The sequence below is a fragment of the Myotis myotis genome, unplaced genomic scaffold, assembly GCF_014108235.1.
Source record: "Myotis myotis isolate mMyoMyo1 unplaced genomic scaffold, mMyoMyo1.p scaffold_m19_p_47, whole genome shotgun sequence".
Classification (NCBI taxonomy): Eukaryota; Metazoa; Chordata; class Mammalia; order Chiroptera; family Vespertilionidae; genus Myotis; species Myotis myotis.
Window position 1 is genome coordinate 352,899 of NW_023416354.1, and position 12,515 is coordinate 365,413.

The window sequence follows — 12,515 nt, forward strand, 5'->3', positions numbered from 1 at the left end:
GCAGGAGGCTGAGGAACGGCCTGGGGTATGGGGGACACGAGGCTCCCTAAACGCTGCCTGGGCACACAGTAGGTGCGCAGAGCGTGCACACTCCCTGGCATCGGGCACGCGAGGGTCACTGAATGGATGGCCAGTTGCAAAACCCTCCCTAGAAACCCACTGTTTTCCTAACCGCCTGACTCGAATATCCAGGAATGTTTGTTTAGAAGTGCAGCTTCCCCCCTCCCTTCCCCCACCCACTGCATCCCACCGCCCTAGCGGAGGGATCCGGGCGTCTGTGAGCAGGCTCCAGGGAGCTTCCTTCTCGGGTCTGCTGATGGGGGGAGCCTGGGTCCCCTTCTCTGCTCGCCTTCCCACCCGGCAACTGACTTACACGGCTGAAAAGGTAAAAGAAAACAAAAAGTACAGGAAAACGGAGTGGAGATGCCGGGGATTGAACCCGGGGCCTCATACATGCAAAGCATGCGCTCTACCACTGAGCTACATCCCCTGGGCCTGGCGGTGGCGGGGCTGTGGGAAGCCCCAGTGTCCTTCCGCTCGCCGGGCCCCTGTCTGGGTGCCCAGCGGCTCCGGTCCAGCGGCTCCTTCCGCGCCCGCAAAGCCCAGGACCAGGCACTGCACCTGGGGAGGCCCGACCTGGAGCCCGCGGGGCGACAGGAAGGGAACCCATGTCCATATGGACCAGCGCGGAGGGGCCCAACCAGCGCTCGTCCTCGTTAGTATAGTGGTGAGTATCCCCGCCTGTCACGCGGGAGACCGGGGTTCGATTCCCCGACGGGGAGGCGACTAAAACTTTTAAGTCCTGTGTGCACCTCGCGGTTTTCCTTGCAAACGTGGCAATTGGCGCGTCACTAAGGAAAAAAGCCAGGTGCGCGCAGTGGGCCTAACAGGTCCCCCATTATATGCGTAATCTATAATCTCTAATGGATATAGCTTGAGAGATTTTGCATTTATATCCCTGGTCACAGCTAACAATTATGCAACTTTTATCATGTACCGGGCAGTGCTCGGCGCTGTGCAGGTGAGCGCTCATTTAGTCTCCACAGCAACCTCACGGGTGGGTGCTATGTCCTCCCATTAGACAGATGGGGAGACTGAGGCCTGGAGAATGGCTGTGTGGCCTGCCCAGGGCCACCTCATCACCACCTGCTCCGGGCATGGGTCCTCTCTGTGGAGAAGGCCCGGGAGAAGGCGGGAGTGCCTCCTTGACTCCATTCTCCACCTGTCTGGACTCTTTTGTTTTCTTTTCCTTTCTCTTTCCTGCCTTTCTTTTCCTCGTTTCCCATTCCCCGTGTTCCTCCCTTCCTTCCTTCCTTCCTTCCTTCCTTCCTTCCGTTCTTTCTTCCTCCATTTTTATCAGGATGATACTCGTCATGCTTTTCAAAGGCCTGCTGTGCACGGAGAGCAGGGGGAGAGCAGGGGGAGTCCAGACGGTCCCCTCGCTCCTGAAGGGGTTCAGGGTGTACCACGTGGTGTGCAGATTCAGGGGTCCTCAAACTACGGCCCGCGGGCCACATGCCAATACAAATATTGTATTTGTTCCCGTTTTGTTTTTTTACTTCAAAATAAGATATGTGCAGTGAGCATAGGAATTTGTTCATAGTTTGTTTGTTTTTTAACTATAGTCCGGCCCTCCAACGGTCTGAGGGACAGTGAACTGACCCCCTGTTTAAAAAGTTGGAGGACCCCTGATTCAGAGCCTCAGTTGTCACACATGATTGACTTGTGACAGGAGACGGAGGGGACCGCACACCCAGACGAGCTCTATCACAATCAGACCTCCCACGTGCAACCAGAAGCCCATGCAGCACCTCTCCCTGCGGCCTGGCAAGCTCTGGCCTCGCCCGCCTCTCTGGCCTTTCCGGCTGCCCTCTTGCCCCTCACCCTCCTCCCCTCTCCCACCCCACTCTCTGCGCCTCCGATTATCCCCCTCCTCCCGGCCCCAGGGCCTTTGCACCAGCGGTCCCTCCGTCCAAGGGCCTCTTCCTCAGGTCTTAGCACGGCGGGCTCGCTATGCTTCAGGTCCTCTCAGCTCCCTGTGTCTCTCGCTGCCGTATCCCCGAATCCCACCCCATCACTGCGGTTTATTTTGGTTTATTTTGCTTCTTAGCACAACTATTATCCCCTATCTCGTTCCTGGATTCGTGGATGAGCCAGAGGGTCACCAGGTGTTTGGCCGGCACTTGCCAAATGACCTCACATCGTGGACAATCCCCCCACCAGTGGGTCCTCCCCGGGCAGCCCTTCCCACCCCCCACCCCCAACCCCACCCCCAACCCCACCCCCAGTTTCCAAACCGAAGAGTCAGAGCCGTACCTGGCTGCGGCCCTGCCGGTCTCCTCATGCCTCCTCGTGCCTCGGGGCTGCAAGGGCGCCCAGGTGTGGGGGCTGCGCTTGGAGGCCGGATCTGGGGCGCTCGCTGCCCCGAGGAAAGCCTCACTCAGGCCCGGCGTGGGCAGCATCCCTGCACCTGTGGGCTGCCCGGGAGCTGCGCCCACGGGTGACCTGGTGCCTTTGCACAGAGCAGGGAGCTTGAGAAAGCTGAGGTCTGAGCCAGGCAGGGTTCATCCATCCATCCATCTATCCATCCATCCATTCATCCATCCATCCACCCATCCATCCACCCATCCACCCATCCATCCACCCATCCATCCATTCGCTTATGAATTCACAACTGGCTATGGAGCACAGGTTATGTTCCAGGCACGGCTCTCGGCCCTGCAGTGACCCAGACAGAGGGCTTCCCTGCTGGGGCGGGGGGGGGGAGGGGGGGGGGGAGATAGGAAACCAATAACTAAGCGATCAATCCCCAATATGGGGCTGGGGTCGTGCTGGGAGGCGTGATCAGGGAAAGCTTCCGGGAGGCGGTGGCCTGAAGGCCGAGAAGGGGCATTGCCTACAGGTGGGGGCCGGCCCCGCAGGGTGGAAGCGGCTGAGTTCGTCTCCCCGCCCGGATTCCAGGGCGGATGCGATGACGCTGGGCCGTTGAGAACAACATGGGAGGGACCGGGCGGCGCCTATTTACAGCGGCCGAAATAGCTCAGTTGGGAGAGCGTTAGACTGAAGATCTAAAGGTCCCTGGTTCGATCCCGGGTTTCGGCAGCTCTCCTTTTCCCTTTTTATTTCTTTCTCCCCCCGCCCCGAGCGCGGTGGAAATAAGCGAGTAGAGAGGAAAAAGGGGGTTCGCTTTCTTTGTTTGAAACAGCTCCGAGTTTCCCCCGGGAGCCCGAGCGGCTGGAAACCTCTCGGTGCGTCCCGTCCGGGGAAATCCAACAGGAGCAAGCGTTTCCTTGACCCTCATTTATTTTATGTCGTGAAAGCCGATTAACTGCCCCGCGTCTGTCGGCTGCTCGTCCGTTCCCGCTGCCTGTGCTCATTTCCGCTGCGTGAGCGGGCGCAGCTCCAGCAAGCCCGCGGAGCTGCGGAGAAGGTAAGGCGGCGACCTCCGGGGCATGTGAAGAGCTAAACTCCTTGAAGGAGAGATGTTAAAATAAAAGGTTGGAGATGCCGGGGATCGAACCCGGGGCCTCATACATGCAAAGCATGCGCTCTACCACTGAGCTACATCCCCCGCCCTCGGAGCCCCGCGGATGCAGGAAGTGGCGGCCTTTCTCCACGTGCGCGTGTTTCTTCCTTTCGGGGTGCTCAGCGCCTCCGAGGATCGGAGCAGGCCCCTCGGCGCAGGGGAGAAGCCCGCCCGCCCCGCGGCGCAGGCGGAGACCGCGGGGAGTGATGCGCGCGGCAGCGGAAGAAGGCGGTTTCTATAGGAACAGGCGTGGAGGGGCCTCGGCATGGCTCGTCCTCGTTAGTATAGTGGTGAGTATCCCCGCCTGTCACGCGGGAGACCGGGGTTCGATTCCCCGACGGGGAGGCTGTGTATCTTTTACTGGGTTGTTTGGTTTTGTTAGGAGCAACATTCCATAATAGGTCTGTTTGCCTTGTATGTATAGATGCATACCTCATGGACGCAGGCAGAGGGGTGTTGAGGGCCTGGGACTGGGGGGAATGGGGGAAACCGGAGTATGGGGGGTTGGGGACGGGGGGCGTCAAGAGAGTAAGAAAGGGGACATATGTAATACTTTAAACAATAACGATTACGTAAATAAACACATAAAATAAATGAAAACATATCCTTGGGTGAGGATTAAAAAGAAAATAGTATGGAATGAAGTACCAGAGTCTGTCCTGTGCAGTAAGGATAGTTCCGCTTTGTGAAACAGAAAGCAAATGAAGAACAGGTCAGTGTGCAACCGGATGGTGTCACCGGAGCAGAGGGGGCTGGAGGGGGAAGAGGTCGGGGGTCAGCGGCGTGGTGGCGGAAGGGGACCAGCCTTCTGCTGCTGAGCACACAGTGGAGTAGGCAGAGCTTTATCTACTGTTATTAACCAGCGTTCCCCTAGAGATTTGATTTTTTTTTTTAATTCATTCCTGCACCTCCACCAAAAACAAACAACAAAAAAGACGAGGCCTCTTCCCTTTTGCTCCTGGTTCCAGCACCGGCTAGAACGCCGGCTGTGGGGTTATGAGAAACAGGCCTCTTTGGGAGAAAAACATCGATTTGTTGTTCCCCTTACTGTGTTTTTTAAAACTTATCTTTCTTGATTAAAATATCTCAGAAGCCCGCCCCTTTTCATTTTCCCATTGGCCCCCTCCACCCTGCCCCCTCCCCCCCAGGCCTTCACCACACCATTGTCTGTGTCCATGGGTTCTGCATATATGCAAACCAGGTCTTTAGTTAATCTCTCCCACCCACGCCCCCTCTCTGAGATTGGCCCAGCTGTCCCCTGCTTCTGTGGGTCTGGGTCTGTTTTATTCCTCAGTTTACATTCATGCGTTCACTGGTGGTTTCTTGTATGTGCCCTGACTGGGGGTGCAACCTGCGGCCTTGGTGCACTACGCATTTAAATGTATAGAATTTACTTAGAAAAAAAGGGCACTGCACATGTAAATGTATAAAATTTATTCAGGAAAAAAGATTTTAAGATGAGGCTTTAGCAGAGAATTCCAGGAAGCAGCAGTGCAGGGCTGGGGGATGTAGCTCAGTGGTAGAGCGCATGCTTTGCATGTATGAGGCCCCGGGTTCGATCCCCGGCATCTCCATTGTGTTATTTTTCTCATTCTTCTTTCTCCTGTTCATCCTTAAAGCGCCTACCCGGATGCGGCCATACAGGTGTAGCTCCTCCTGTCACCACCTGGAGGTGCGGTTTCCCCCACAGTCGAGATCGGTCCTTCCTCAAGCCTGGAACGTTCCAGATGTGCTTTTGCTGGAGGAGGCGAACGGGAGCAATGATGCTGGGAACCACAGCACCACTGGGCAGAGTGTCCCGTTGGGCAGTGACAGCGCCTGCAGTGAGGCCTGCGGGGTGGGGCTCATTCCCGGCCGCCGGGGTGATGTGTACGTCGGGGGTCAGAGGTCTGTGCCGGCCTTGCCCTTCGCCCTCTGTGCTGCCAGCAACAACCTTTTTCAGAGGGAGCCGCCCAAAAGGAGACTGGCATTCCCAGCAGAGAGCTTGCTCCCTGCTTCATCAGTAACAGGACCAGAATAAATGAATGTAAGAATGAACGAATGAATGAATGAATGGAGTGCATGAACTCTTTATACGTGTACACTGCATTTAATCACTAAAAATGAAAGCTATTTTTCATTAAAAGAAGGGGTCCTGTTCTTGGTCTGCAGTAATAATGGATCCTTGTCCATCAATCTGTCTCATTTGACTCCACACTTGCGTGTTTTTTTAATATATTTTTATTGCTTTCAGAGGGGAAGGAAGAGGGAAAGAAATAGAAACATCGATGACCAGAGAGAATCATTGATCAGCTGCCCCCTGCATGCCCCCCACTGGGGATTGAGCCCGAGATCCGGGCCTGTGCCCTGACCGGGAATGGAATTATGACCTCCTGGTTCATAGGTAGATGCTCAACTACTGAGCCACACCAGCCAGGCCAGCTCACATTTTAAAACATCCACCCACCCTCCAAAAAATTAAAAACATCCCACCTTAGGTCTGGAGAGACTGCAAAGCCTTCATTTCTGAGATGAAACTGAAATTCCTGAAGGGACTCGCCCTTGGGCGGGGGCTGGAGGCGTAGGGGTGGCAGCTCCTGTTTGTAAACAAGCAAAGGTGAAGTTACATTTATGAGGCCTCACGCGAAACTAATGATAGGCTTCTGCTTTACTTTGAGCTGACCATTACGTATTTCTAATCGTGTCACCGGGAACCCCCCGGGTGGGCTGGGGCTGCCTGTCGCTGTGTCCAGCCACGAAGGCAGGTTGAATCCTATGAGGCGCTTATTGAGGAGGCCGGCCCACCATGAAGACAGGGCGCTTTCAAGCATCAAAACCTGCCTTTCAGCAGGTGCAGGGGGCGGGACTGGAAAGGGGAAGGGGCGGGGGTGAGGCAGCCCTGGGGGTCCGCAGACGTCAGCTATTGTCTGGCCACGAGATGATGTGTGTGAGATGATGGTGAGGAGATGATGTGGATGAGATGGTGGTGAGGAGATGATGTGGATGAGAGGATGGTAAGGAGATGATGGTGAGGAGATGATGTGGATGAGATGGTGGTGAGGAGATGATGTGGGTGAGATGATGGTGAGGAGATGATGTGGGTGAGATGATGGTGAGGAGATGATGTGGATGAGATGGTGGTGAGGAGATGATGTGGGTGAGATGGTGGTGAGGAGATGATGTGGGTGAGATGGTGGTGAGGAGATGATGTGGGTGAGATGGTGGTGAGGAGATAATGTGGATGAGATGATGGTAAGGAGATGGTGGTGAGGAGATGATGTGGATGAGATGGTGGTGAGGAGATGATGTGGGTGAGATGGTGGTGAGGAGATGATGTGGGTGAGATGGTGGTGAGGAGATGATGTGGGTGAGATGGTGGTGAGGAGATAATGTGGATGAGATGATGGTAAGGAGATGGTGGTGAGGAGATGATGTGGATGAGATGGTGGTGAGGAGATGATGTGGGTGAGATGGTGGTGAGGAGATGATGTGGGTGAGATGGTGGTGAGGAGATGATGTGGGTGAGATGGTGGTGAGGAGATGATGTGGATGAGATGGTGGTGAGGAGATGATGTGGATGAGATGGTGGTGAGGAGATAATGTGGATGAGATGATGGTAAGGAGATGGTGGTGAGGAGATGATGTGGATGAGAGGATGGTGAGGAGATGATGGTGAGGAGATGATGTGGATGAGAGGATGGTAAGGAGATGGTGGTGAGGAGATGATGTGGATGAGAGGATGGTGAGGAGATGATGTGGATGAGAGGATGGTGAGGAGATGATGTGGATGAGAGGATGGTGAGGACATGATGTGGATGAGAGGATGGTGAGGAGATGATGGTGAGGAGATGATGTGGATGAGATGGTGGTGAGGAGATGGTGGTGAGGAGATGATGTGGATGAGATGGTGGTGAGGAGATGGTGGTGAGGAGATGATGTGGATGAGAGGATGGTAAGGAGATGGTGGTGAGGAGATGATGTGGATGAGAGGATGGTAAGGAGATGGTGGTGAGGAGATGATGTGGATGAGAGGATGGTAAGGAGATGGTGGTGAGGAGATGATGTGGATGAGAGGATGGTAAGGAGATGGTGGTGAGGAGATGATGTGGATGAGAGGATGGTAAGGAGATGGTGGTGAGGAGATGATGTGGATGAGAGGATGGTGAGGAGATGATGGTGAGGAGATGATGTGGATGAGATGATGGTGAGGAGATGATGGTGAGGAGATGATGGTGAGGAGATGATGTGGATGAGAGGATGGTGAGGAGATGATGTGGATGAGAGGATGGTAAGGAGATGATGTGGATGAGAGGATGGTAAGGAGATGATGTGGATGAGAGGATGGTAAGGAGATGATGTGGATGAGATGATGTGGGTGAGAGGATGGTGAGGAGATGATGTGGATGAGATGATGGTGAGGAGATGATGGTGAGGAGATGATGTGGATGAGATGACGTTTTGACTCCTGGTGGGTCAGTCCGACCCTGCTTATCCATTCTGCTTGCTGGACTCACAGCGGGGTCACCTCCTCAATCGCTCTGCACAGGCCTTGAAAGGGAAACTTGGGGAAAACCTCACCCCTTCTTCACATATGAGAAACTTAAGCGCCGGTTCATGTAAGTATATGTGTCCTAAGATTTAAAATAGTAGGATTATTTTTCAAATTAATTCAGGTGCTCTATCTATCAGATGATAGGTTCCCCCCCATCAATACACAATGACAAGGGGGGAAAATACCCCAAAGAGAGAAAAAAGAATCACATCAGGCTTGTGCTGGGAAACGGAGCCTCCTAGAAAAGTTGTGAATCTTGGGAAAAAATCGTTTCTAACACCATTTTATTTTACATAAAAAAACATCAACAGCAACACAAAACCCCTGCGATGAGGTCCCTGGAGACATCAGCTTCATACCAGAGATGGGAAGTGGGGTGGCGGCTGCCCTGGGCGGGAGGATGGGGCAACGGAGAGTTGGCTAATGGGTCAGAGGTCAGTGTTGCAAGAGGAACACAGGTGTGGAGGTGGCTGCATAACAGTGTGGACGTGGAAGGTGGTAGAATGTGCCGCCGCCAAATAGGCCACTTAGCTGTTGTTTTAAAGCTTTTATTGATTTTAGAGAGAGAGGAGGGGATAAGGAGAGAGAGAGAGAGAGAGAGAGAGAGAGAGTTCAAACCCACACAACCCGGGCATGTGCCCTGCCCGACCACCGGGAATCCAACCCACACTTTCTAGTTCCTGGGGCCACTCAACCAGCTGAACCAGTTGGATATAATTTTGAGCTGAAGGCACTTGGAAAACTGCAAACGCGAGGAGAGTCGTTCCCGGGGTCCCCTTCGCTGCCCGACAGTCTCCCCCAGGAGCTGAGAGGCCCGAGGTCCCCTCCGGGGGTTCCACGGACCAGCGGACTCCTGTCGCAGGACTGAGGCTAGGAGAGGACACCCCACTTGGTCACAAGCGATCCTGTCTCCCACCCGTCCTCTTCCCACGTGTCTTTCCTACCATCACTCACTCTCCCCTCAGAGGCCTCCTTGCTCGCCCCTCTCCCGGTGGTATTTAGGCCTCAGATCTGAATCGGCCGCTCTGAGTGACTCCTTGTCCCCCGGGTATCCCCCAAGGAGACGGCATTGGAGTCAGCGAACACCTGGATTTTCCTCCTGTTACTCTCCTTCAATGCCAGGGTCTCTAAGAACCGCGCCCCCCCCTCCCCCCCCAACACACTGGACACGCTGAGCTGTGCTCGTAAAACAGGTAAGCCGGGCCAGTGTGGCTCAGGGGTCGGGCATCGACCTCGAACCCGGGGGGGGGGGGGGGGGGGGGCGCGGTTCCGTTTGGGTCAGGGCAGTGTGGGGCGGGCAGGAGGCGGCCGGTCGGTGATTCTCTCTCACCGTTGCTATTGCTGCCTCTCTCTCTTCCTCTCTGAAATCAATCTATATAGATATATATAATTTAAATGGTTAATGAAGATGGTTCAGTTTTGTTGTCTGTGTTGCCATGGCGATTTTTAACAGCCCCAGGAAGTTAGGGGGTGGGAGCGGCTGTTTTTAAGCCGGAGCGGCTGTGTTCTGCTTCGTGATGCAAATGTTCAGAGGCGGACAGGAGAACAGCAGGGCCCTGGCCGCTGTGTTCTGTGTGGGGTTCCTTTTTCATGGTGTTTCCCGCCCCCCTGCCCCCCCTAAGCGGCTGAGTCCCTTCACTCCCGTTTATGGTGGCAAAACCCATGACAAGGCAAGGCAAGCCCTTCCCACCCAGCTCTCCGGGGACAGGCCTGCGGGCACCGTGTCCGCGGACATTCCCTGGGCGCTGAGTGGTGAGTGCCACACGAGGCTGTCACCTTCCTGGCAGCTGAGTCCTCTGCGGGGAGAGGAAGCTCAGCAGACACGCGGGCACCAGGCCCATCTCTGCCCCCCAGCCCCCACCCGGCTGCCTGGCACCCAGGCCTTTGTGAGCTCAGTGCATCATGTGCCCGGGGGTGGGGGGGGTGGGGTGGGGTGAGGGTGTTGGGGGGGGACTGGCCAATCCGGGCCTGTTGCTGGGCCTCTGTCGCGCTGCCATTGGTGGCAGCTCTGACGCCCTGGCTTCTGGGGCGCCTGCAAAGGAAGGGTCTGAGTCAGGGAGGAGCTGGAAATGGATGGCGTGACTCACCCTGCCTCCAGCACATTCTGGAACACGGCATTCTAGGTCAGGGCCTGTGGGTTTGGGAGCAGCGTGGCCTGTGACCTGAGCCCCGATTCCCGAGCCCCAGCGGGACATGCAGACTTTCCAGGGACCCCAAAAAGCCTCTGGAGACCTGGGGCCCCGAACCTGGGCGTTGTTGACATGGGGGCCAGGTGGCTGTGTGGTGGGGGGACTGTCCATTGTAGGGGGCTCAGCGGCATCCCTGGCCGAACCCCCCTGCCAGGTGCCCCGAGGGACCCCGTGCCTCCTGGGTGAGAGTGGCCTGTCTTTCCGGAAAAACAGCAGCCACTAGTCTTGGGCAAGGTCATTCTCCTTTTTTTTTTTTTTAAAGTTCTTTGCTGTTGAATGAATTACAGAAGTCTCCTTTCCCCCACTGACCGCTCCCCGGCCGCCCCCAGCACATGCCCCCCCCCCGCCCCCTGTCCACTGGCGACGCTCATTGCTCTCCTCATCTCAGGGCCCTTGGCCAGTGTTTGCTGGACTTCAGTTGGGGGCGGCGGGCATTTCAGAATTTCTTTTCCTGCTAGAGACAACCTGGGTGTTCCCCCAGCTCCTCCCGTCCCCCAGCTCCTCCTGTCCCCTCTCCAGCTCCTCCTGCCCCCCCCAGCTCCTCCTGTCCCCTCTCCAGCTCCTCCTGCCCCCCCAGCTCCTCCCGTCCCCCAGCTCCTCCTGCCCCCCCCAGCTCCTCCTGTCCCCTCTCCAGCTCCTCCTGCCCCCCCAGCTCCTCCCGTCCCCCCAGCTCCTCCTGTCCCCTCTCCAGCTCCTCCTGCCCCCCCAGCTCCTCCTGTCCCCCAGCTCCTCCTGCCCCCCCAGCTCCTCCTGCCCCCCCAGCTCCTCCCGTCCCCCCAGCTCCTCCCGTCCCCCCAGCTCCTCCTGTCCACCCCTCCAGCTCCTCCCGTCCCCCCAGCTCCTCCTGTCCCCTCTCCAGCTCCTCCTGCCCCCCCAGTTCCTCCTGCCCCCCCAGCTCCTCCTGTCCCCTCTCCAGCTCCTCCTGCCCCCCCCCAGCTCCTCCTGTCCCCTCTCCAGCTCCTCCTGCCCCCCCAGTTCCTCCTGCCCCCCCAGCTCCTCCTGTCCCCTCTCCAGCTCCTCCTGCCCCCCCAGTTCCTCCTGCCCCCCCAGCTCCTCCTGTCCCCTCTCCAGCTCCTCCTGCCCCCCCAGTTCCTCCCGCCCCCCCAGTTCCTCCCGCCCCCCCAGTTCCTCCCGTCCCCCCAGCTCCTCCCGTCCCCCCAGTTCCTCCCGTCCCCCCAGCTCCTCCCGTCCCCCCGCTCCTCCCATGCTGTTTTCTCCTTGGAGCTCCCCGGGCCCACGCCCCAGGCCGAGCCCGTCTCCTTCTCTTGCCCTCCCTCCCCCTCGGCCCCTGAACGCCTCTGGACTCCGGACAGAGCTGTTGCCACGCGGCTCCTGACTCAGCCTTGACGCACCCCCATCACAAGGCTCCCAGCAAAGCAACACCCAGCGCGACACCCAGGGCAACCGGGTGCGGCCCCTTAGAGAAAACCTCTCAACTTCGGCCCGAAACCCTGAAAAACGGGGAGAAAGGACCCCGGACAGAGCCTCCGTGTTTGGTTCCTTTCGCACCTCTTTCCAGAAATTTAGAAAGAAGTCATCTATTTTTAAAATTATTGTTTATTTACCTACATGAGTATTCTTTTTTCCTTTTTAACTTAAATTCTTTATTGTTTAAAGTATTACATGAGCCTCTCTTTTCCCCCATTGACCTCTGCTCCCACCCCCAGCACACGCCCCGACCCCCCAGCACACGCCCCCGCCCCCCAGCACACGCCCCCCCAGCACACGCCCCGCCCCCAGCACACGCCCCCACCCCCCCCCCCAGCACACGCCCTCACCCCACTACGGTCTGTGTCCATTGCTTAAGAAATGACCTTGACAGAAGTCTGTATTGGAAGTCCGGGGTGTTGGGGGGGCTGCTACCCCAGAAAACATTTTATTCGTGTCCATTCCCCCCGCCATGAGTTCATTCTCTTGGAAAAAATGTTAAAAAACAACGGGGGGCGGGGGGGGGTATCTATTGTGAACTGCTCGCCCTTCTTCCTGAACTCAGCCATTGCCAGGGGCTGTCCAACGGAGCCGGAGCCGGGGTGGCGTCTCGTCCGAATGGCATTTGTTTTGTTTTTGTTTGTTTTTTCAGTCGCTGGCGAACAGGCCCAGGGGAATGGGCCCAAGGTCAGGCGTGTCTTTTTGTTGTTGCCTCTAATTTTTTTTTCTTGGCGCCTTAGAGGGTAGACATTACATCTCCCTGCCTCCCCCTTCTTAGGGGCTGCTCGTCCTCCTGGAGGAGCCCAGAAGGAACAGTGACTAAGGGGGTGACACCAGGGGA

The 12,515-nt window shown here is 56.6% G+C and overlaps 1 long non-coding RNA gene and 6 other non-coding genes across 8 annotated transcripts; 5 read left to right on the plus strand and 2 right to left on the minus strand.

The window, feature by feature from the left end:
• Nucleotides 1–316: 316 nt before the first annotated feature.
• Nucleotides 317–5,710, plus strand: LOC118655533. Of its 2 annotated transcripts, XR_004967290.1 has the most exons (3): nucleotides 317–727; nucleotides 3,321–3,816; nucleotides 5,146–5,710. It is a non-coding gene; the product is annotated as an uncharacterized LOC118655533 (long non-coding RNA). The 2 variants fall into 2 exon arrangements; XR_004967289.1 differs by lacking the exon at nucleotides 317–727 and having other exon boundaries at nucleotides 2,990–3,816.
• TRNAA-UGC lies at nucleotides 419–490 on the minus strand. The gene has a single exon. It is a non-coding gene; the product is annotated as a tRNA-Ala (tRNA).
• TRNAD-GUC lies at nucleotides 711–782 on the plus strand. The gene has a single exon. It is a non-coding gene; the product is annotated as a tRNA-Asp (tRNA).
• On the plus strand, nucleotides 3,030–3,102 carry TRNAF-GAA. Its single transcript has one exon. It is a non-coding gene; the product is annotated as a tRNA-Phe (tRNA).
• Nucleotides 3,500–3,571, minus strand: TRNAA-UGC. Its single transcript has one exon. It is a non-coding gene; the product is annotated as a tRNA-Ala (tRNA).
• On the plus strand, nucleotides 3,800–3,871 carry TRNAD-GUC. Its single transcript has one exon. It is a non-coding gene; the product is annotated as a tRNA-Asp (tRNA).
• Nucleotides 5,029–5,100, plus strand: TRNAA-UGC. Its single transcript has one exon. It is a non-coding gene; the product is annotated as a tRNA-Ala (tRNA).
• Nucleotides 5,711–12,515: the final 6,805 nt, after the last annotated feature.